Below are 26265 nucleotides of genomic sequence, written 5' to 3'. Positions count from 1 at the left end.
ACATTTCTTTGTGTAGAACTATGTCAGTATGTTGATATAGTGGGTGAACACAAATACAGATTGTGATATGTATAGACTTTATTGGTGTATATAATACTACATATATTGGTTTTAAAGTTTCTTGCAACACAAGGTGAAAAATCTAGCAAACATTTTGAACTATATTGAAGCTATTATATACTTTTTCCAAGTTCTATGTAATCATTCTTTTTGGATTATGTTTTCTTAGAAAACTATTTAAAATTATTTTCAACATTATTGACATTATTTATGCTTTATACATTAATTAATTTTTATAATATTTTCCATGTCTGTGATGATACTTAGTATCTCAATTGTAATGCTATTGTCTTTGAATTTTCTTTCAATTAATATCTTTTCTCTTTAACTTTGAAGAATTAAAAAAGCTTATTTTTGTAGTATTTTCATGTAATGAGGTTTTTGTTAGAGCATTTTTTACACCACTGATTTTCTGATTTAGTGGTGTAAAGAAATATTTTTATTCTTACTTCTAGGCATTTTTGTTCTATGTCATTTTAAAATATAGGTGCTGTGATTTATAATACTGTTAGTATTAATAATTTGAGAGTACCATATTGCTAATATCATACCTGCCACCAGAGTATCATCATTGCTCCACAAGAATACTTCTGTCTCTAGGTCCCTTCTCTTCACCCTCAGCACCCCAATTAGCAAATTCAGTTCTATAGACAGACTCTCAGGGTCTGTTTCCATTGACTGTGTCAATTTTTACAGCAATAATTGAAATCCTGTTCTAGTAATCTAATATGGTAGATTACAGATGAGCTTTGTCCAGTAGATCTTCCTAAATGTTCTATCCTGTACAACATCCATTAAACACATGAGGTTTTGACTAATTGCAGTATGTCTGATGAGACTAAGGAACTGAAATTTCAATTTGATTTTAATTGTATAAACTTAAAATACTTCATTGAATAGTTGCTCTTCTATTGAACAATATAGCTCCAGGTTAAGATGTGGCAAAGTTTTTCTGTAATTGTCCAAATAGTAGATATTTTAAGCTTTTCAGATTGTATGGCTCTTGTTATAACTACATATTGCAACACGATACAATCAGAGAGATTATGTAAACCAGTGAGCATGACTGTGTTCCAGTAAAAATTTATTTGCTAAAAGGGAAATTGACTAAATTTGGTTTATAGGCCCCATTTGGACAACTTTTGCTCTTGAGATAAGATATATTTAGAGGTATATATGTTTGTTTCTTTTGTCTTGCATTCCCAATCCTCTTTTCCATCAAGTTTAACTTCATTCTCTGTGTGTGTGTGTGTGTAGTTTGGAAAGGGGGAAAGTAACTTTTTCCCTGCAGTTCTTTCATGGAGGTTAGTATAGTATAGTTTAGTTGTTACTATGTATTTCAACGTTGAATCTAACTTTTCTTATTATTGTATATGTGAGAGGAAGTGATGATAAATAACATTATATTTACAGTTTCCTTTTTTTTTTTAATGATAGTTCTATTTTTTTGTTTATTTGTTTTTGGGCCACACCCAGTAAAGCTCAGGGCTTACTCCTAGCTCTCTGCTTAGAGGTCACTCTTGGTAGTACTCTTGAACCATTTCTGATGTCAGAATGTGGCAGTCACAAGGAAGTGCCTTAATCTCTGTACCATAGCTCAAGTCCTGTACAATTTTTTTAAACTCTGTGTCCTTTTAATTTTACTGTAGTAGTGCATTGTATCCAGTTTCTCTAAAGACATTACCTAGAATTCTTTTCCTTTTGTTTCCTCCCTTAATGCCCCTTAATTTCTCCAGAGTTGCCTTTTCTGTTATTTTATCACAGGACCTCGTTTTTATTTTTTATGCAGTCCATTCCTTCTCTTTATTACTCTTGTTTGGTCACAAGGTCTTGGACACACTGATTGTGCTTGCACAGTTGACTGAGGTCCTCCCACACTTGGTTGTGGTGATGAGGGTCACACCTTAGTTGCGGTGGCTTGCTGAGGGTCTCTTACTTTAGTTCTTCTGGTAGCACACACACTTGGTTGGAGTGTGCCAGAGATCTCCTATTTGTGTGGTTCTGGAAACCTCAAACAGTTGTGCAACTGAGATTATGTGTAGTATGTGTGGGGCATTGCCAAGGGTCAAGCTTGTAGCTACACACGTGAAAGTAGGCACTCTGTCACTGAGCTCACCCTTAGCCCTCTTTTTAAATTCTTGTGGATTTCTTAGTAATAATGTTCCTAATAATGTTGGCTGATTCTTGGTTTTCCATTCATGTTAATATCTGATCAACTTGGATATTGTGGGTAAATGGACTGTGATTTTCTTTCTCTTCTTTCCCATCAAAACTTTACCCTAAATGGAAGCAATATGATTAGGGAGTTCTTTTAGACACATCAGACTTAATTGGTGTCCTTTGCTTCAGAGTGGACAAGTAGATCAGCTGGACCCTTTTCTGATAATCATATAAGGATCATTAGGGCTGGAGAGATAATGCAGCAGATAGAGGGCTTGCTTTTCACTCAGCTGATCCAAGTTTATCTCCAGTATCCCACTTAGTCCCCAAGCACTGCCAGGAATAATTCCTGAGTGCAGAGACAGGAATAAGCCCTGAGTAATGCTGGGTGTGGCTAAAAAAAAACAAATTTAAAAAAAAGAAAGAAAAATAGCTATTCATGTGACTTTCCATAAGTTCTTAGCTATGACATTCTAGACACACATGAACACTTCCTATTAATCATCCTCTATATATGTGTACACTGAAATTTGGATTTAATATAACTTGGTGTCTAACAAAATGTTACTTCTCCCCTCCTTTTCACTATTTAAAAGTATAAAATAAAATCTAAGCTTGTAAGCCAGAGTACAAACAAGTGGGAACCTTACAGAATTGCATCATTGTCCCAGTGCTGTGCTAGATTTTCTTTGTCCATCTATTTTGTTTGAGAGAATATTACTGTAACTTTACATGTTCTGTCTCTTAAAATTTTTTCAGTGTTGTTTTTTTCTAGTATGTTGATGATTTTACTGGCTTGAGGGCCAGCCTTTTCTTTATTTCTTTGTAAGCTTCCATAGGATTGATGAAAACCACATTAGGAAGGAAACTCAGTATTGTTTTGCCAGATATATCACACCTGATATTGTAGCAATGTTGATACATAAATTTAACCACCACGATACCTGATACCATCAGTGGTGGAACTAGGATTCATAGCTGAGCTAAACTGAGCTAATGGCAAAATCATTGATTTTATCCACGATTTATATCTTATCCTAAACTCAACTTGTGTCACTACCACTGTCATCCCGTTGCTCATCCATTTGCTCGAGCGAGCACCAGTAATGTCTCCATTGTGAGACTCCTTACTGCTTTTGGCATATCAAATACACCATGGGGAGCTTGCCATGCGGGCGAGATACTCTAGGTAGCTTGCTGGGCTGTCCGAGATGGGCGGAGGAATCGAACCCGGGTTGACTGCATGCAAGGCAGATGCCCTGCTGCTGTGCTATCGCTCCACCCCTAGCCTGTGTATTCTCTTGTATAGGTATAGAGAGCTTTGTTTAGCTACTTGGTGGGGATTATTAGCACAAAATTAAAGCATATTTTCCTTCGTGAAATGGGCATATATTCAAAGTGATCAGAGTTGTGAGAGAATGTGATTTGAAGCATCTTGAGAGAGGGGTAGTAGGTTGTCATAAGGAGTTTAGTGATTAAATGATTAAATACACTTCAGGAGATCTGTCTTACTCATGTGAAAGGGAAATTACACATGTATGTTTGTTCACAGCAAAGAAAATTTAATTATAGCTCATATTAAATATTATTTATATTTTTTTCATTCTCCAAATGAAATGTTAAAAAAGACAAAGTTCATTTGTATTATAATTCTATTATTTGCTAAAGTGAATATTTGAAAATAATTTTGTTATCTGCTGGTTTCTAAGATTAATAATTAAAAAGGCTAGTCATCATGTTTTTAATATAGTTCCTAAATGGATTCACATGAAATTAGTAAATTATTCTCATTTATGATGACATTTTTCTTTTCTTTTTTTTTTTTTTTTTTTTTTTTTGCTTTTTGGATCACACCCGTCGATGCTCAGGGGTTATTCCTGGCTCTGCACTCAGGAATTACTCCTGATGGTGCTCGGGGGACCATATGTGATGCCGGGGATTGAACCCAGGTCAGCCCTGCCCGCTGTGCTATCTGCTTCGGCCCGACATTTTTTCTTAATGAGCATTGGAGCATGTTTACTTTACAGCATCTTCAGTAGCTCAGTTGATTCTCTAACTCATGTAGCTGTGTTTCAAGGCCTTGGACCCATCTTTCTTTAAAAAATGTTTTGTTGGGGGCCATAAGTGGTGCCAGGGATCAAACCCAGGTCAGCTGCATACAAGGCAAGCATTTTAATACCTAAACTTTCTCCAACTCTCAAACCTCACTGCTTTTTTATAGTATGTAATATTCCCTTGTTTATTAATTCATGCATTAATAAACATTTGAGTCATTTTTATCTTTTGACTATTGTGAATATGTCATTGAACATGGAATGTTAAGTATCACAGTATCACAAAACTACTTAGTTAAGTTCCTGTTTTTGGTATATTTATTTAGGAATGGAATTGCTAGATTATATGGTTAATCCTATAATGAACCATACACCATACTTTTTTCATTACTACAGCTTTATAGTATAGTTTGAAGTTGGAGAGAAAAGCCTCCCATCTTCCTTTTTTCTTGGATTACTTTGCCTGTTTGGAAAAAAGGGGTTAGCCTCATATAAATTTCAACAGTGTTTGATCTATGTCTTTTTTTTTTTTTTGGTCTGGTTGGATTTTTCTAAGTATAGTTACATGTTATATGCAAATAGTGAGAGTTTGACTTCTCTGCTGATCTGGAGGCCCTTAATATCTCTTTTTTGCTTTTTTGGGGGGGTCACACCCCAAAATGCACAGGGGTAACTCCTGGCTCTGCACTCAGGAATTACCAGTGGCAGTGCTTAGGGGACCATATGGGATGCTGGGAATTGAACCAGGGTTGGCCGCGTACAAGGCAAACTCCCTACCCACTGTGCTATTGCTCCAGCCCCTCTTAATATCTCTTTTTTTGCCTAGTCACTATGTCAAGGACTTCAATACTATATTAAATAATAGTGGTGGACTATCTTGTGCCTAGTCTTAGAGGGAAGGCTTTCAGTTTTTCACTTTGAGTATGGTGTTTGCTGTGAGCTTTTGGTAAATGGTTTTATGTTGAGGAAATTTCTTTGAACCCTCAAAGCAGTATTTAATTTTTTAAATTATGAATGGATGTTTGGTTTTATAAAATGTCTTCTCTATTGATATGATCATAATATTTTAATTTTTCCCTCAGTTTGATATGATTTATTTTTTGAATGACTTGTATCAAACCATCCTTGCACCTTTGGGTTAAGTTCTACTTGGTCTTGGAATGTTATCTCTTTGATATATTGTTGGCTTTGATTTGCTGAGATTTGCTGAGGATCTTTGGATCCGTGTGCATTGAGAATATAGAACTATGGTTTTCTTTTTGTGTGTGTCATGTCTGTGTCTCCTTTTGTATCAGGGTAATGTTTGCCTCATTAAAGATGGTTGGGAGGATTTTTGTTTCTTCAGCTTTCTCAAAGAGCCTTAAAAGTATTGGGAGAAGATTTTCTTTAAAAGTTTGAAGGATGTGAGGGCAGTCTGATTGCGACATTTGTCACCCCATTGATCACCAGGGTTGATTCAACTGATCTGGCTGTCTAGGTGGATGTCCCCTTGCTCCCTCACCACTCCATGTGCATCCCTCCCAAAGCTGCATGCTCATCGAAGAGGGCAACCTTTCCCAAATACAGACAGACCTGTCTCCAGTAGGTTGAGGGTATATGAGTAGCTGCGCTCCTCTGCTAGCACCTCCAAACAATCTCTCAAGGTCCATTTGTAGGAGAACGTAGGGGTTGTCAGCTTCCAAGACTCCAGACACATCCAAATGAAGTGCTACATGTGGTGGCAGTCTGCTTTTCTTTAAAAAAAAAAAAAAAAAAAAAGTTTGGAGAACTCACTAGTAAACCCATCTGGGCTTGTGCTTTGTTTTTAGGAAGACTTTTGAATATCAGTTCAATTTCCTTGATAATAATTTACCTGTTCAGGTGTGCTGTTTTCTCTTGATGACTCTTCATGGAAGACTATAAGTTATCTAAAATCTATCCATTTCTTCTAGATTCTTCAGTTTTTGTGGCATACATTTTTTTTTTTGAAGTAATCTTTTTTTTTTTTAATTTTTTATTGAGTCACCATGTGGAAAGTTACAAAGTTTTCAGGTTTAAATCTCAGTTATACAATGCTCGAATACCCATCCCTTCACCAGTGCTCATATTCCACCACCAAGAATCCCAGTATAGCTCCACCCCGCCCCCTCACACCCCAAACCCCCCCACGCCACTAGCCCCCCCACCCTAAGCCCCCCCCCGCCTGTGTAACTAATAAATTTCACTTTACTTTCACTTTGATTGCATACAATATTTCAACAAAACTCACTATTATTGTTTGGAGAGTCTCTCCCCTAAAGTCAGACCTGCTGAAAAGGAAGCATTAGATAATTTGTTTTCCATTGCTGAGGATGAAGAGGTATGAGGTCGAGTGACCACACTTAGCGGCCTCTCAGTTTTGGGTTTCTGTAATTTAGTATTTTAGTAACTAAGTCCAGAGAGATATCTGCCAGAAGTTGCATCGTTGCCAACTTGTATTTGAAGTAATCTTTAATGATCACTTAATTTCTGTGATCTCTTTTGGGACATCTCCCCTTTCATTTCTGATTTAACTTAGTAGAGTTTTCTCTTTCCTTTTTGATGATTCTTGCTAATTGTTTGTCAGTCTTGTTTATTCTTTCAAATTGAGAACCAGCTCTTGTTCTCATTGATCTTTTAAATTTATTTTTTTTAGAGAAAGTGAAATTTTTTTTTACCTCTGATTTATGGCCTTTATTGAATTAAGGGAGCCTTGCTTTGTTTTCTTTATTTACTTTAGTATAATGAGTATTCATTTAATTTGCAAAAATATTCTTAGATTTTTTTTCATAAGAGGGTGATGAATTTTGTCAAAGGATTTTTTTGTTGGATTTGTTGAGATTCATCATGTGTGTTAATGTGATATATTGCATAGATTTCCATATGTTTAACCATCGTTAAATTCTAGGAATCTTGCTATGTAATTCTTCTAATATGCTGCTGAATTCAGTGTGCTAAATAATTGAGAACATAGATGGCATTAATATTCGTAAGGAATATTGGACTGTATGTAGTCTTATATGGCTTTGTAGTACCTTATATGGCTTTAGTGTCGCAGTGAAGCTGGTGTTATAGAATGATTTAAAAAGTATTTCCTACTCAGGCTGAAAGCCCAGAGGAAATAAGAAAATTAGATGGAAAATTGCGTAAAAGCCCACTGAACTCACAGAAGGCCCAGCTCACATCTAACAGCTCAGTAAATCCTCAGACTATGATTTTAGCAACACCATTGCAAGATACATGTTGTAATAACAATATGAAGTTAATTAGTGCCTGCTAACAGAACAGGCAAACTAAGAGAAAACTAAGAGACATTGATCGAGGGAAGGGCACATTGGTGGTGGGACTAATAATGGAATACTGAATACCTGAAACAACAGTATTTGTTGAAACAACAGCTTTGTAAATCACGGTGTTTAATAAAGTAAATTAAAAAAAATATATTCCCTGCTCTACTTTTTTTTTTTTTTAACAGTTTGAGAATTGGTGTTACATTCTTTTTTTTTTTTTTTTGGTGTTACATTCTTCAAGTGTTTGATAGAATTCATTCAGTGCAGTTTTTCTTTGGTTGGAAATCATGCGTATACTTTTAATGAACATAGTTTATGCAAATAATTATCTGCTGTATGTTGCATGTTATACCTGTGATTTCAGGTTAATATTTTTGGTTTTCTGTAACAAGTCATTGCAATCCTGGTGGCTGAAGGCAAATTTTTTTTCACAATTGTGTTAGAAATTTTTAAACTCACGGTGTTGGTAGGATTTGCTCCTGCTAGAGCTACTGAGCATGAAACTGCCCACACTTCTCTATCTTTTGATAGTTGCTGGCATTTCTTGATGTTCCCTGGGTCATAGACTCATCACTCCGGTCTCTGTATACTCTGTGCTCATATTGATCTCTTGGTTTCATTGTCTGTCTTCTGATTTTAGGGCTGCTCACATTACCTAGTGTGTCTTAATCCTTAATTTTCAATGATTATCCATGATCCTTGATATATATATGTATGTGTGTATATGTATATATATTTATTTATTTATATATTTATATGCATTTTGGGTCACACCCGGCAATGCACAGGGGTTACTCCTGGCTCATGCACTCAGAAATTACCCCTGGTGGTGCTCAGGAGATCATAAGATCATACGGGATGCTGGGAATTGAACCTTGGTCGGCCGCGTGCAATGCAAATGCCCTATTCCTCCAGCCCGATCCTTAATATTTTCAGATACACTTTTTCAAATGTGGTATATATTCTGAGTTTCCAGGTAGACATAAATGTTGAGGACCCTGGGAGATACTATTTATTCTTGTATAATTTCCTTTTATGTAATTATACTAAAAGTGTTATATAATGTATTTACATTTTAAGAAATATTAATATTGTTCTTAAAATAAAAATATTTCATGGTTTACAAATACTGTCATTAGTACAGAGTGCTAAATGGGAATTACTTTTCAGCCTTACAATTTATAAGGGTTTATTTAATGTATTTGGCATTTTCGTGAGACTATCATATGTATACTTATAGATCCTCTTAAACTTATATACATATATATGCACATCTAAGTAAGCAGTGTAGTTACAGAAAAATATAACCTTTAAAGATCCTCCAGTAAGAGAAGATGATAGGACCATAAAGAGAGGCAGTTGAGTAAAACAAATTTGGGGTTCAAGAAAAGAATTTAGAAAAGAGATTGATAAAAATAATAAAGTCAGAAAAGTGAAATGAACAAAAGTAGAAGAAATAGAATGAGGAAGATATCAAGAAGAACCAGAGGTTAGAAATAGTGTATGAATAGGTTAATGTTAAAGGGCAGAAGATTAATATATGAGTTTCAGTTTCAAAATAATGGTTATTAAACTCATTGTACTATGTACACTTATATATGTATTCATGTGCACTTGATGCCATTTACTCAAGTTTCTCTTGTTATTTTGCCAGAAGTAAAAAGTAAGAATCGTTTTGCATATTACTATTCAATTTTAAATAAATGATACAAACTACTGCTATATGTTGATATTTACTATTATATATTGTATACATTATTTGTTTTTGTTTTTATACTTAAAGGTAAATATTGCTATTTTCCAGTGATACAACTTTGTTTTTAGTGTATATACAGACATTTGCATGTAAATAAATAAAGCAAACTAACATTTATTTATTTTATTCATGAATCACTGTGAGGTACAGTTACATACTTACAAACTTTCATATTTGCATTTCAATTACACAATGATCAAGTACCTATCCCTCCATCAGTGCCCATTCTCTACCACCAATGATCCCAGGAGCCCTCCCACCACCTCTAACCCATTCCTCCCACCCCGCCTCTATGGCAGGACTTTCCCTTTAGTTCTCTCTCTCCTTTTGGGTGTTGTGGTTTGCAGTAGAGTATTGAGTGGCCATCATGTTTGATCTGTAGTCTACTTTTGGCTTGTATTCCCAACCCGAGTGGGTCCTCCCAACTCCCTTTACTTGGTGTTCCCTTCTCTGTCTGAGCTCCCTTTTCTCACAGCACATGAGGTCAGCTTCCAAGATGTGGGGCAAGCCTCCTGAACCTTATCTCTGCTATTCTTAGGTGTTAGTTTTCTATTCTGTTACTTTATATTCCACAGATGAGTGCAGTCTTTCTGTGTCTGTCCCTCTCTTTCTGACTCATTTCACTTAACATGATACTTTACATGTTAATCCACTTATATGCAAATTTCATGACTTCATCTCTTTTAACAGCTGCATAGTATTCTATTGTGTAGTTGTTCCAAAGGTTCTTTAACCAGTCATCTCTTCTTGGGCACTTGGGGTTTTTTCCTGAAATTGGCTATTGTAAACAGCGCAACAATGAGCATACAAGTGCAGATGTCATTTCTACTATACTTTTTTCCCCTCTCCAGAATATATTCCCAGAAGTGTTATTGCTGGGTCAAATGGGAGCTCAGTTTCTAAATTTTTGAGAATCGTCCATACTGTTTTCCAAAAGGGCTGAATCAGTCAGCATTCCCACTAGCAGTGAAGGAGAGTCCCTTTCTCCCCACATTCACGCCAACACTGATAGCCTTTGTTCTTTTGGATGTGGGCCAGTCTCTGTGGTGTAAGATGATATCTCATTGTTGTTCTGATCTGCATCTCCTGATGATTAGTGAGGTAGGGCATTTTCTCCTGTGCCTTTTAGCCATTTGGATTTCTTCTTTGAGAAAGTTTCTGTTCATTTCATCATCCCATTTTCTTATGGGGTTGGATGTTTTCTTCTTGTGGAGATCAGTCAGTGCCTTGTATGTCCTTGATATCAACCCTTTTTCAGATGGGTATTGGGTGAATATCCTTTCCCATTCTGTAAATTGTCTTTGTATTCTGGTCACTGTTTCTTTAGAGGTACAGAAGCTTCTAATTTTAAGATAGTCTCATTTATTTATCTGTTTCCACTTGCCCAGTCAGTGGCAAGTCATCTTTGAAGATACCTTTAGCTTCAATCTCGTAAAAGTTTTTGCCGACCTTGTCTTCAGTGTACCTTATGGATTCTGGTCTGATGTTGAGGTCTTTAATCCATTTTGATCTGACTTTTGTACATGGTCTTAGGTAGAGGTCCGAGCCCATTTTTTTGCATGTAGCTGTCCAGTTTTGCCAACATCATTTGTTAAAGAGCCTTTCCTTGTTCCACAGACTAACATTTTAAATAAAGGTGGAGCTTAAACTGTTTTCTCAGTTAAATATGTGGCAAACTTTGTAGCCAGGGTTATATCAAACAGTGTATTTTGCCTTTGTTCTTTTGTAATTGATCAATTTTTTCATAATTTATGCATTTCTCCTAGTCAGCAAATTTCTAATAGGTCTTGATATACCAGCATTATAAAGAATCCCTATTGCTTTTTGTGATTTGTTTCTTTGAATTTGGCCATATCTAATTGCCTCAGGGAATACTCCTGACTCTAATCAGAGATCACTCCTAATGGTGTTCTGGAGGACCATATGTGGTACCAGGAACTGAACCCTGGTCCACCACATGCAAGGCAAACACCCTACCCGCTGTACTATTTCTCTGGCACCTCTGTTGCCTTTTCATTGTTAAAATAATATTGTATTCTTGCTGACCTGTAGAAACGAGTTTTACATCCTCCATTGCCTAGAGGTTTTCTAGAAGAATTTGAAATACCAGAATTGCATGTGGCTGGCTATCAGCTCCTTTAATCTTTGACTCCAGCTCTCTTAGTTGTTGATAATATTTCACCCATGTATTGTGGATTAAAAAATAGTTTTATTGAAAGTGTCATCAAAAATCTATGTTCAAAAGCCTATTGAATCATTAAGAAGAATATGCATTTAACACTTGAAGCACTTAATTATATACTAATTCAATTCAACATGGTTAAGACAAGCCATTGCCTAATACAATTCTGATTTCCTACTTTAGGAATCCTAAAACCATGGATAACTCATACATGCTTTGAAACATGCTTTAGATGATTTTTTTTCCTGGAAGTCATGAAACCACCCTCCCAAATGGATGTACTATAGAACAGACCTATGGTAAGTGGGGTTTTTTTCTCCTTATTTCTTCTGTCGATTTCATGTTCAAAATAAGTTTTATGAGTGTCGTAATGCTGCTCCCTGCTGGACATAGCATAGTTTACTAAAATTGGCACTTAATGGGCAAATAACTGATTAGCTTGACCAAGTAAGGGGAGAGCTCTCAGTGGCATTTGAACGTGCACACACATACACATTTTCCCCCCGCCACACACATGCATCTTCTTAACTACACACCAGAAAACAATCTGTAACGAAAGCAATTCTATTATCATGGTGAATAATGGCAAAAGTGCTAATTATCTTTTAAATTTCAATGTCAGCTTTGTTCGGTGGTATTAAAAAGTTGTAAAAATCATTCACTGAAGTATTCTTGTAGGTGATGGACCTTTTAGGGTTTTTCATATGTTGTATGTGATGTATTTGTAATGTAAGTTCATTTAAAAAAATCTTTATAGTTATCTCTTACATCAAATTTAAATTATTTTTTCCTAAGGAAATACTTAAAACTACTGCAATATAATTTACATTAGACAATTTAGATCTATTTGAATAAGTCCGCTGATGGTATAGTCTATGCAGTGGACATTGAGGGTAGTTTGTTTTGTGTATTCACCCTATAATTCCCTTTTTTAGTACACACAATGAACCATCCTTAACACATAGTGACACTGAGTTTGGCTTCATGTATGTCCTCTTATGAATCCTCAGAGCATATAGGTACAGATAAGCTCTCCAAATTATCTTAAAATGTGTAACAGTTAAAAACCTATTTCTTCCAACTCTTGAACTAAATAATATTTTTTGAGTGCATCCTACATACAATATTGTCTAGATGTAACAGAAGAGAAAGAAAATAAAATTGCTCTTAGCAAGAGAAAAGCTCTTCTTCTGTTTAAGGATATTTCATTTCAGTAAATTTACCAATTATACCAATTTATTATTGAATAAAAAATATAAATATTCAGAAAAGTGGTAAGTATAAACAGTCATGTAACTATAGATCATTACAGGCACCCTATAGATAATTTATATGGTTTTCCTATTCTTCAGAGGTAACCAATATTTTGACTTCATACTAGTGTATTTATACAGAACTCTAATTTTTATCATTTTTATGTGTGTATTATAAGCAATAGTAATGGTCATCTGTATTCTTCTTTTGGGGAAGCATTTTAATATTTATCTTAGAGGTGTCTTTTTTTTTTTTTTGTCATGGAAGGTTATAATGAAGTAGAAATTTCAGTGTAAAACCAGATAGGTTATCTTCAATGTACTGGGAATTTTTAAGACAGAAGTAGTTGTAGGAAATTTTGATGTAATAATAGTACACCTGGTACAGACTTGTCTAGCCTCTTTGGGTAAGTGAAAGTAGTCTAAAAAGGTAAGCATTTGTCAGGAAGGGGGAGAAAGGCTTATCTGGATGTATCACCATGTAGTCATAATACAGTGGTGAAAGCAAATAAGTAATCTTGTCCTTACTGTCTGCTGCTCCTCAAGCCTGGTGGTCTCATTGTCTTCACATCGTATTTCTTAGGATGAGACTAGTCATAGAAGCTTAGAACCTTTTCTCAGGTTTGGAGTTGTTCCTGCTGCTGCCGGCACTCTTACATCATTAGCCCCATTTACTACATTGTATAGGGTAGAGGAAATTTCCAGGGACTTTTCCAGCCATGAATTTGTAGCTGCATGTTATTCTGACAGGAGAAAGTCCCTGAGTACTTTCTTTGAACCTAGTGCCTGAAATTACAGCTCATGCAGTAGAGCCTGTGTAGTGTAGTTTTGACTGTACAGTGCAGCTTTGATGTTCATGCAGCCAAAGAGGTCTGAAGGCGTTTGCTTGCATACATTAAAGATGATGAGGGCAATGTCCTTGCTGTGCATGGACTTCTTCTGGCCCAGACTACATGACAACAACTGTTCTGGCAGGGGCTTCAGCTCTGCTGAACTCCAAGATCCATCAAGCATGTGCCATCTTCCAAAAGAGGGAAAAATGGCCTTTCACTCCACTGAGGTCCCATTCTCCTCTCGCACTAGTGTTAGCACTTTGCTCAGCAGCAGGGTCCCCAGTGCCTTGTCTAGCAGTTCCTGGTGGATGTCAGTCTGATTTGTGTCAGCTTATGATCAGAAATGTGGAAAAGTTGCTGGGTTGGGAGAGCTGAGATCTAAACACTGGCGCCAAACTTGGAGCTCATATTGGATCCTGGCTTAAGTCTGGAGACTCTGACCCTCTTGGTGATTCCTTTTGGACTGGTGCTCAGCTGCTTTAGGGTTATACTGGCACAGCTGTGAGGCACCCATTAAGGCCCTGGTGGCATAGGGTCTGTGTCTGTGGGGAGGGCTGGTGAGTGCCATTGTTTAGAATAGTATGTTCTCTCTTTATTTGAACATTATGTTTTGAAGAGTCATTCACAATTATTGCATGTAGTTTTTATTATTTCAGTTCTTTTTTGTGTTATTCCACTGGAGTGCATGTTCCAGAACTCACCCTTTCTGTTGTTAATGGATTTTGGGTGCTTTCTGGTTTTGACTTCTATAAATAACATTGCCCCAAACATTATTTTATATATCATGCCATATAAAATATTTTATTCAGTAACACAAATCATAGATTTTTACATTAAAGTAAGTTGATTACAATGTATTTTAAATGAAATGACTGCATTTCAGTTACATGGAATATAAAGAAAGAAAGCAAATTAGTAAAATTGAACAACAACAAAGAAAACCCTTCAGAATCTGAAATAAAATGGTTATTACCTGAAAAGTGGAGTGAGTGGGGCACAGGAAGAGGCAGTCACTTTACTAGTGGTGAATGGTAATAGTTGTGGTGGTATATACACTATAAATCTTTTGGCATATAGAATTGTATGCTTTTCCTACATGACCCTTGTCATTTACGATAGTTTAAAAGTTACATGTGCATTTATAAATATGTGTGTGTCACCTAATATCATATACCCTTTTATTAGCACATTTGCTCTATTTACTACCATGTCATATTTCATAACCTTTTTACTCATAAAGAAACTGAGGACTAGAGTGACTCACTTGAACAAGGTCTAGAAACTGGACCAATCTGTCTACTTGGCAATCACAGGTTAAAGAAAGCAAAATGAAATCAGGACATTTTCATGAGTGTGTCCATTTAGGTGGAAAATTTGCCTGACTTTCATAATTGATCAGGTATCTGACTATTAAAGAAGTGCCCAATAGCACAGGGTGTTTAAAGCCCACCCTCCCCAAATATTATTGCACTTCATCAGAGTTCCTTTTTCCAAAAGGCAGTCATAGTGTATTTTCACTTTGAGGGAAAATTTTACTTTAACTAATTCCTCGTTCATTGGGGTATTATTAATGAATAGTATTCTGCATCTGTTAATTTTCTGGATAATTGCATCTTATTTTCTTATGTGCCAAGATTTGTTTTGTATGAATATTTTTCTGAAATGTTTCTAAAATATTAAATTTTCCCTTCTGTTTTATTAAACAGAATAAACTGAGTTAAGGGTCATTGTTTTTATATTGCTTGGAGTTGTCATTGTGAACAGCTTTCACAATTCATTTCACAGAATTTATGATTCCCTCAGAGACCATTATGCTCTACAGGGATGTTCTTCTAAACTGTGTTATGTTGATAGATTTTTATGTTCTGGATGCTAATTTATTGTTTGGTATTATCTTACCTTTGTTAATTCTTTTAAGAGTTGGTAGTGGATTTTTGAAAAAGCTAACATTAAAATCTGCATTTTCCTAACATTAGATATTTTTTTTTAAAAAAAAAATTTTTTTTGATTAGTGAATCACTGTGAAGTACAGTTACAGACTTACAAACACAAACTTCCGTGCTTACATTTCAACATTAGATATTTCTTTGATATAGACATAGATGGTTCTATACCCTCTTCTGACTAAGGGCAGAGTGTGTGGCAGCTTTTAAGAATTTGTTTTGAGGGCCAGAGTGATAGTACAACAGCAGGTAGGACACTTGCTTTCCAGCCTTGTACACCTCCAGCCCCAGTTCTATCCCTAGCCCTGCATATGGTCCTGAGTCCACCAAAAGTTAACCCTGTGTAAGCCCTGAGAATCACTGGGTGTGGCCTAAATTTTGCCCCACTCCCCAACACCACTCCCACAAAAAAAAAAGAAATTGCTTTTGTTAGCTCTAAGCAAACCATTTTGTTTCAAGAGTCTGAATTACCTCATAGTGGTTTCTGAATAATTGAAATGTTATATAAATATCCTGGAATCTTCTTACTTGGGGAATAAAAGTTAATCATCTACATATTTTTTTACATAACAATTATAGTCATATTAAAACTGAACTTGCTTAGGATTTAAAATAAGAAGGGCAGTGGATCTTAGTTATTTTCAAATTATGAGGTATTTTATAGGATGAACATTGAAATAAAAATAGTAACAGATGAGGTGTCACTGTCTAATGAAAGTGGTCGTTATAAAGACCAACACTTAGAAATTGTAGTTTTGTAAATAAAAACAGAGAAGTAACAGGTTTGACTTCATGAGAATATTTAAGTGCTTTGAGAAAATATTCATTTAAAAGTGAGGGGCTGGAGAATTAGCACAGTAGTAGGGCACTTTCCTTGCACACAACTTGCATCGATTCGATCCTAGGCATCCCATATGATTTGCTGAGACCGTGAAGAATGATTCCTGAGTGCACAGCCAGGAGTAAACCCTGAGTATCACTGGGTATGGCCCCAAAATAAAAAAATAAAATAGTAAATTGGAGGTTGGGGATCTAGGTCAAAGGGCTAGCGTGCATGCTTTGTATTAAGGATGCCCAGTTTGATTCCCCAGCATCACCAAATTCCCTGGGCCCTATCAGGTGACCCCCTAAATAAATAAATGTGTATTGTGGTGTAACTCAGGCAGAGAGAATAAGTATGAAGCCCTGGGTTTGATCTTTAGCACCCCACCTTTCCTCAACCCTCAAGTCCAAGAAAAAGTGAACTATGAGGCTGGGGAGATGCCTCAGAAGAAATGCACCTTGTATTTTGTATATTGTAACCCAATCCCCAGCACCCCATGGTACTGTGAGCACTGCTAGGAGTCACCCTTGAGCACTGAATTAGGAGCATTGCCAGAGTACCAGCAGGTATGGCCCCAGAACAGGAAAAAATTGACTACTGATCCAGTTATAATATTTTGAACATAAAATTTAAAAAGCAAGGACTTTAAAACTCTAGATTTAGATTTGAGACACAACTATTGGTTCTTTAAAGTCATTCTTGATAGTATTTGGGGGCCATGCAATGCTGGGGAACCATGTAGTACTTTGTATGCAAAGAATACACTTTAGCCTTCTGGGCTTTCTCCCTGACCTTGTTGTTTTTATATGTCAGGAAATATTGGGATGGAAAATAGACCATTGCTCTCCTATCACATTAGATACTGTTATGAATTTCTGTATTGGGTTTTTTGTTTGCATTTATTTTTTAATTGGGGTACTGTAATTTGAAGTACAGTAAATGATGGTTTTTCATATACATAATTCCAACATCACACCCATCACCAGTGTACCCACTTTCCTCCCCCAATGTCTTGAAGACTCCTCCCCTTCAACCTGTCCCCCCAGCCCCCAGCCCAACCCCATATCAGTTCTGTGGATCAGTTACTATTGCATTGCCTTTGCCCTCTGTTGCTATCTTACTGTGTATCTTTTAAGTCCCACATATGAGAGATATCTATCCCTGTATCTATCCTTCTGACTGACCACTCAGCAAGATGTCCTTTAGTTTCATCCATGTTGCAGCAAAAACATGGTTTTGTAATTTTCTTAGAGTTGCACTGTCGTTCATCGTGTATATATACCACAGCTTCTTTATCCAGTCACCCATAGTTGGGCATTTGGGTTGTTCTAGATCTTGGCAATGAATATAGATGTGCATATATTCTTCCAAATTAATGCTTTTGTGTTTGGGAGAGTGGGAGGAAAGATGCCAAGAAGTGGAAATTCTTAGGATGGTAGTTATGTTCTTATTATTTGGGGAGATCTTCATATTGCTTTCCATAGAGGTTGACCATATGGCATTCCCACCAACAGTGGATGGGGGTTCCTTTCTCATCACAAACCTGCCAACACTGGCTGCTTCCAGACTTTTTAATATATGCCATTCTCACTGGTGTGAGATGATTTCTCAGTGTCATTTTGATTTGCATTTCCCTAATTGTGAGTGAGTATGAGCACTTTTTCATATGCTACTGGTCATCTGTATGTCTTCTCTAGGAATGTATCTGTTCATCTCCTCTCCTTATATTTTAGGATGGGATTGTTAAGGCTTTTCATTATTGATTTTGTGAACACTGTATAAGTCTTATAAACCCTTTACCAGATGTATTGTGGAAATGTTTTCTTCTATTCAGTATGTTGTCTTTTTACTATAGCTTGATTTTCATTTGCTGTTCAGAGCTTTGGGGGTTGTGCATATGGGGGGGAGGGTTGAGCCACACCTGGCTGTACTCAGTGTTTACTCCTGGCTCTGCACTTAGGGATCACTTCTGGCAGACTCAGGGGTCAGTGAGATATTGGAGATTGACCTGAGTTGGCTGCATGTTAGGCATTCCCCCTACTGCTCTTACTGTCATGTTAGGCAGACCCCTGCTGCTCTACCATCATGTTAGGCATACCCCCTGCTGCTCTACCATCCTGTTAGGCATACCCCCTGCTGCTCTACCATCATGTTAGGCATATCCCCTGCTGCTCTACCATCATGTTAGGCATACCCCCTGCTGCTCTACCATCATGTTAGGCATACCCCCTGCTGCTCTGCCATCATGTTAGGCATACCCCCTGCTGCTCTACCATCATGTTAGGCATACCCCCTGCTGCTCTTACTATCATGTTAGGCATATCCCCTTCTGCTCTACCATCATGTTAGGCAGACCCCTGCTGCTCTACCATCATGTTAGGCATACCCCCTGCTGCTCTACCATCATGTTAGGCTTACCCCCTGCTGCTCTACCATCATGTTAGGCATACCCCCTGCTGCTCTACCATCATGTTAGGCAAACTCCCTACTTCTCTATTATCACTCTGGCCCCTATGCAGAGCTTATTTGATTTGGTGTAATTTCATTTGTATCTTTTTGACTTCATTGTCTGTGGTCCTCTGAAAGGAGCTTTGGGGCCAGAAAGAGTACAGAGGATAAAGCCTTTTATCCCTTTTACATATTTTTTATGCCCATATATGCCTTTTACATGTCTGTCCTAGGTTCAACCCCTGGCACCCTGTATGCTTCTCTGACTCTCAACTAAGAGTGATCCCTGAGCACAGATCCAGGAGTAAGCCCTGAGCACTGCTGGGTGTTGCCCCTCTAATAATAAATTTACTAATTATAAAAAAATAAGGAGCTTCTTGTAGTGTACTGCAATGAAAACAGTTTTGAGAGTTGCCTTATAAACAATTTTAGAGAGAAGAGTGACTTTACTCTATCAATTTACACCAGCAACGTTACTTCTGGCACAAAAGCCAAATAGATGTTTCCAAAAATACTATACATTGGTAAATGGGAGAAAATGAACTGGATCATATTCTCAAACACATAGACCCTATTGCCCAAATACCAAAATTTGAAATCTCTAAAATTCAGAGTTTCACAGAGTATAAAGATTCAAATTCTTAGGTTGAAATCCCTAAACCTATAATCTTGACAGTAGAGCCATTGATGGTGAACAGGGAATCCAAGAGGGGTGAATAAAGCAGAGCAGTAGTAAGTGAGTACTCTATCTAGCTGTCTGTGAATTTTTCTGAACTTGTCCTCTTGAAGAGTGGCTGGGAGAAGTTTAATGTGGGATGCTCAGAAATTTGTCTTTCATGATTGTGTCTTGCTGTATTATTATGATTAACGTAGAGAAGAAAATTTGCTTCATAAACAGAAGTCCAGAAGACTTTTAGTTTTTATATTTATTTTTTTTAATTGAATCACCATGAGACACACAGTTCAAAGCTGTTCATGGTCAGATTTCAGTCATACAATCTTCCAATACCCATCCCAGTGGTACATTTCCACCACCAGTGTGTCCCCGGTTTCCCTTACCTCCCCCTCGCCCCCCCCCCCACCCCCACACACATACATTGCCCTAGCCTGTTTCTGTGGCAGGCACTTTCCTTTTCTCCCTCCTTTAGGGCATTATGGCTTGCAATGCAGATATTGAGAGATTATTGTGTTTGTTCCTTTACGTACTTTCAGTACGTCATTTTTGGATTTTATTTATGAAATATAAATGTATGGACTGGAGTGATAGCACAGCGGCTAGGGTGTTTGCTTCGCATGCGGCTGACCCGTGTTCAATTCCTCCATCCCTCTCAGAGAGCCCAGCAAGCTACCGAGAGTATCCCACCTGCACAGCAGAGCCTGGCAAAGGTCCCCGTGGTGTATTTGATGTGCCCAAAACAGTAATACTACAAGTCTCACAATGGAGCTGTTACTGGTGCCCGCTCGAGCAAATCGATGGACAGGATGACAGTGCTACAGTGCTAATATATATGTATATGAGAAAAGCATATATATGAGAGAAAAGCATAGTTTGTTCTGTGTTTTTGTCTGTATGAATATATTTTTGTGTAAAATTATCTGTTTTGTTTGTTTTATTTTGCTTTTGTGGGTGGTCACAACTAGCAGTGCTTGGGTCAAAGGTCATTCCTGGTGGTTCTCAGCGTGCCATATACTACTGGAAATTGAACAGAACGTGGACCTTCTGCTAGGAGAGTATGTATTCTATCCCGTTGAGCTACCTCTCTTGCTCTATCAAACTTTTTCCATTTGTAAAATTATTATTATTTATTTTTGTGATACTTTAGGTGACATGGTTACATGGTGTCAAAGATTTTGGTGTTAATATACAAAATAATTTGACTCCACCACCACCAAAGGTGCCTAAGACTTATTACTCTCCCCATGTTATCTCTAGTCTGCCTCTTTATTCCTCAACCTACTTCTTGTTAATTTGAGTTTTGCAATGCAAGGCCAAAATCTATGAAACTTGGGGCTGGAGCAATAGTACAGCGGGTAGGGCATTTGCCTTGCACGCAGCCGACCCGAGTTCGATTCCCAGCATCCTATATGGTCCCCTGAGCACCGCCAGGGGTAATTCCTGAGTGCAGAGCCAGGAATAACCCCTGTGCATTGCTCAGTGAGACCCAAAAAAAGAAAAAAAAAAACCAAAATATATGAAACTGTTTTTTCATTTAATCTATTTGTTTTGTTTTGGTTTTGGGCCACAGGCCATATCTTTAGGTGGTCAGGGCTTACTCCTGGCTCTGTCTTCAGGGACCACCCCTGGCAGGACTTGGGGGACCTAGTGTGGTATCGTCTCAAACTAGAGTCAGCCACATGCAGTACAAGTGTGTGAACTATCTGGTCCCTTATGCTGTCTTTTAAGAGGAAGAAGCAAAAGAAATACGTATTTATGTACATGTTTAGATAATTTTATAAGTTTTTCATTACGTTAAATAAACCATGCAAATAAGAAGAAGAATGCAAATAAATTTGGCCTTGGGTTACAAAACTAAGACTAACAGCATGTAAATTAAGAAAAAGAACATTATCAACATTTTAGATGTTAATTTTATGATCCTTGCTGGTCACCCTTTTCCCTAATCCCTCTTCCCCCACTCCCAGGGATAACTACTGCCCTGAATTTTTATAATATAGGTTTGTTTTTGTATGATTTTGTATTTCTATTTTTAATGCTCAACATTGCTTCTTGAGAGTATCCACGTTGTCACATGCAGTTATATTTTATTGAAATTTATTGATGCATTTGATTATATGACTATGACCTATTATTTATCCTTTGAAGTACTAATACAGAAATGTGGGCAGATTTTACCTGAAGCTACTATAAGTGTTCTAATCTATGTCTCAGTATATTTATGTACATATTTAATCCTTCTGAGGATATAAATAAGAGCACATACTGAATTATTAAAGATCTTATTGTAAATTCTCTAATTTGTAAATTGGACTTTTATCAACTCTGCCAATTTTCTAATCTGGATTACACTCATATGAGAGTTCTAGGTGGTCCATGTTTTAGCCAACAATTTTTTTCCCTTTTTTTTTTTTTCATTTTCCAAATTCTGGTGGGCATATAGTAGTAAGCCATACCGGTTTGCCTCTAGTTCCCTGTTGATAGTAAAGTGGTGTACTTTTCCATTTGAATACTTTTTGGTTATTTATTTTTTTAAAGACAGATTTTCGTCCTCTTTTCTGTTGACTATCTTTTAACTTGATACATAATTCTTTTAATTTTCAAAATAGGAGATATAGGAGACCTCTACTGAATATGGATATTGCAAACATTTTTACGTTCTGAGGTTTGCTTTTTCAGTGGATTAATAAGAGTTTTTGATGAACAGAAGATTGTACCTTTAAAATAATTGTGTTTGTTCAGTGCTTTTATATCTTATTTAAGAGGTATTTGTCATCCACAAGAATTTTCTGTTATGTTAATTTTTTCCTGAAAGTGTCATTGCTTTCCATTTCTTATTTGTAATTTTGATCTATATTTTCATGTTTGACAATTTACCTATGCTTTTAAGATGCAACTTGTATTTATCAACAGAGGAAAGAGGTGGACATTGGTTAGTGACGGTAATTATGTGCTCATAGAAAGTATCCATTTGAGAGAACAGTATACTTACCTATGTTTACCTTACCTGCAGCTTTAATGTGCTGCCTTATTTGTTTTCCTTTAAGGAGAACCAATTCAGGAGAAAATTTCTAGAACCAGAAAAGTAAATTTTATGGTTTTTAATAATTTTAACATTGTTAGTATTCATAAAAATGTTTATCCATGAAACAGAATTTTGTGAGATGTTTATAAACAAAGTCCCAATAATGTCATTTGAGTTTAGTTCACTTTCTTAAAGCATAGTATAGTTCATTTTCCCCTCAAGTGAGGGGAAAAATTAACTTCTATAGCCAACAAAACAATACAATGATTTGTTACTATATTTACAAATTATTTTTAAGCATTTTTAAAATTGATTTCAAGTAGGATTTCTTTTGAGATCCTTTTGTGCACAAGTTACGAACATTTATAGAACCACCATACTTTTTATTAGTCATAAATACTTAAAATATATTTTTACTATGTTCTGTTTATAGTGAAGAAAGGTATTTTATATAGTTATTAATTCTATCTGTCATAATATTAACTTTATGACTTTTGTATTTTCCATTTATATTTCATAATGAGAGTAATTGCCTCTTTAAAAATGCGTTTTGTCTCTGATCACAGTGCTGAAATTAAAGGTGATTGTACTTGACTTTTAGAAAAGCACTTAGATATTTTTCACTTGTACTTGACTCTTAGCTAAGCACTTAGATATTTTCACTTGCAAACTACATTATTTTAGTTTAAAGCTTCAAATTAAATATTATTTTATCTTGGCTTTTATTTTAATTCATGCATTTAAAAACTGAAATTCAGATAAAAGGTGGTTTCAAAATAAATTCAGTATATTATTTATGAGTGGAGCAACACATTAGCATTGAGTTCACAATAGATCATATCGCTTTTATTCCATCTTACAAGCTTAGCAGCACAAACAGAATAATCAACATATTATTTGGCTGTCATCTGCTGAACAGAAACCAGAGATCACAAGGAGGTTTTCCCTAGCTGTGGTGATGGCCTTTTTGTTCCAAGCCCCCATCTGGGAGGGCCATGGTGTGTTATCATATGGAACGCGGGGTTTTCTGTAATCTGCTTAGCTGCACTGCAGTTTGAATCTTCATTCCATGTTTGTGTAATTTATAATTTTAATGAGACCATGGCTCTTGTGGGCTTTGAAATATATTAAAAGCTCTTTTGTGCATATGCTTTTGTTCTTGCTTAATAGGCTCAGTGTATTTAAAACTGATGAATTTTTATTCATGAATTTGGATGTCTGGGGATTAACTTAGACTGAATATCATTGCACTCATCTATTGATTGTTAGAAAGTTTATTTTATTGCTGTTATTTTGTTTTCTTTAATATGTGTGTATATTTGTGTGTCTCTGTGATACAAGTAACCAGAATAGAAATAAATTTATGTAATTACAGAAAGCTGAAAAAAAAAGCATAGCTATGTGATAAGAAATTAATTTAGAACTTATTTATTGATACATTTCTGTTTTACTTTTAATACCTTCGGCAATTTTTTTAAAGCTCTCACTATAAAAATGCAACTTTTAAATGAATTAATACGTTACATATTTTATAGTGTTCCAAGGTGTGACACAGATAGACTTTGTGTTTTTATTGTATAAATCAAATGTCTGTGGTCATGCTAAATCATTCATTAACTTTTTGGAATTAGGTTATGTTTTATAGTTTAGTTATTTATTGTTTTTTCCATAATATTTTAAAAAACTTTTTAAATGGACCTTTCTTACATTCATAAATTGATAGACATGTAGAATAATGTAGGATTCCTTATTAACAAAATTAACATTTTAGGTTTTAATAAAATTCTGAAAAAACGTTAAATGCTTCAAATCTCTGTTATATGGTGTATTAACATTGAATATAGATAATTGCATAGCACCTTAGCAGGAAAAAATATCATGGCCCTTTAAGGATTCAGACATGTGTTATGTAGTTGCTATCTGTTTGACTCAATGAGTGGTGATGCACAGAGGTATATACTCTTTTCTGAATTTCCCAAAGTGCATTTTTCCCTAATATCCGATATTTGCTGGAATAAATCAATTTTGTATTGTAAAACATCATTCATTTTTGGTATGTGATACTCAGTAGTTTCGCAGATACTTTGTTTTCTTTCACTTCTCTTTAAGCCAGTAATGTGAAATAGTTAAAAATGACACCATTTTCAACTTTCTTTACTAAGTTTGTTTATCAAAAACAACACTGCAGTGTTGTTTCATAATGACTTCTGCTTTAGTATTCTTATTATTTGTAAAATATATAATAGTTTGGAAATATTTCATTTGAAATGTATGATCATCTAAAGCAATACTGTTTATTAGAATGTAATGTGAATCATATGTATTTTATTTAGTATACTATTCAAAATATTAACTTTTCAGAATGCAGTAAACATATTTTTTTTTACTGCCTTCAAATTCCAGTGATTGCTTTATGCTTATGATACTTCTTGAATTTTCTAGCCATGTTTTAAGTGCCCAAAAGTCACATATCACTAGAAATATCCTACTGGACAATGCAGCCCTAAAGTACTACATGTAAATATAACATCAGAAATGTGTGATTTTTTTGTGTCCCTTATTTTTCTAATAATATCCTGATTAGAGCACAGAAGATTCCTGTTTGTGCAGTAGAAATTGTCATTTTTCTTATAACTTCCACTGATAATTGGTATATGTCTGACTGATATACAAATTAAAATTTTGTCACCTGACTCCTAAATGATCTTAAGGAGATGATTGCTAATGTAATGAATGTGGTATGTTCCTCAACAATTGCAGACAAATCAAAATTGTCAAATAACTCGTATTTCATGTATACCACCAAGCTGGTTATATTACAGAAATCCCATTTGTTTCCCTAAATAATTCTGAGAACTCCTCTATAATTCTTAGATTTTCTTTGAGGGGTGTTATGTGAATGAATATAACTTCTGATAACTTTCTTAGAACTAGTATAGCCCAAGATTTTTGGAAAGAAAAAAATCTGTATATGGATTGTTGTTTCTCTTGTGTCTCTAGGATTCTTTACATTCTTAAAACACTGTATTGAAATATAAGAAGTCTAAGTACTTAAAATATACAATGGAAATAAAAAACCTGGAATTGCTATTCATCTGAGTATGTACAGATATTTTAAATTGATGGAAATGTTTATATAAAATACTGCTACAGTAGCTACTTTATAGAAAGTAGAGATCATCCGGGTGTAATTGACCTTGCTCAAGTATAGTTTAGAGGGGAGAAAAAATCATGTTCATGAGAGCTCTGAGTTTTTCAGATATGGGCTAGTGCCTTTGTACTCTTTTACTCATTTTAATTTTTATTGACTTCTGTCTATGACTTCTGCATCTAAAGTGTTGGCACAAAATGTAAACTATTCTTTAAGCAATACCTCTAGTTACTTGGAAATGATAAATCCATCCATTGATTTCCTAATTTTATTATGTACACAGTCAATTGTAATCCAAGATTACAGCAAACAAGATGTTAATTTTGAGACATAATCTATGTACATTTCAATTATAGAGCATGATTGTTATAGAAGCACAGAATAAAAAGGAATAACATTTGTGCTATCCTCACAGGAGCTGTCAATAAAAGATGTAATAGGGGATTTAGGAATCTGGAAATGGCCAACTAATTTATGTGAATCTATTTTATTTCAGCTAGAAAGACCAAGCTCTTTTTCGTCTGCACTGCATATTGCAGAGCACAGGCTGTCTATAGAAAACCAGGCGGCTGCATATGGATAGTCCCTTGATATCATTCACTTGCTGTGTAATC

At 35.7% G+C, this 26265-nt stretch overlaps 1 protein-coding gene across 2 annotated transcripts in view; it reads left to right on the top strand.

Moving 5' to 3' along the window:
- The window catches only part of IMMP1L (inner mitochondrial membrane peptidase subunit 1), a 76517-nt gene that overhangs the window by 6855 nt on the left and 43397 nt on the right, over window positions 1-26265 (top strand). For both annotated transcript variants that reach the window (XM_055142559.1, XM_055142560.1), the window contains exon 2: window positions 11683-11798. The gene's annotated coding sequence lies outside the window, so the exon portion shown is untranslated. The remainder of the gene's footprint in view (window positions 1-11682; window positions 11799-26265) is intronic.

The sequence above is a fragment of the Sorex araneus genome, chromosome 6 (assembly GCF_027595985.1).
Source record: "Sorex araneus isolate mSorAra2 chromosome 6, mSorAra2.pri, whole genome shotgun sequence".
NCBI classification, from domain to species: domain Eukaryota; kingdom Metazoa; phylum Chordata; class Mammalia; order Eulipotyphla; family Soricidae; genus Sorex; species Sorex araneus.
This window is presented reverse-complemented; position numbering and strand designations above follow the sequence as displayed.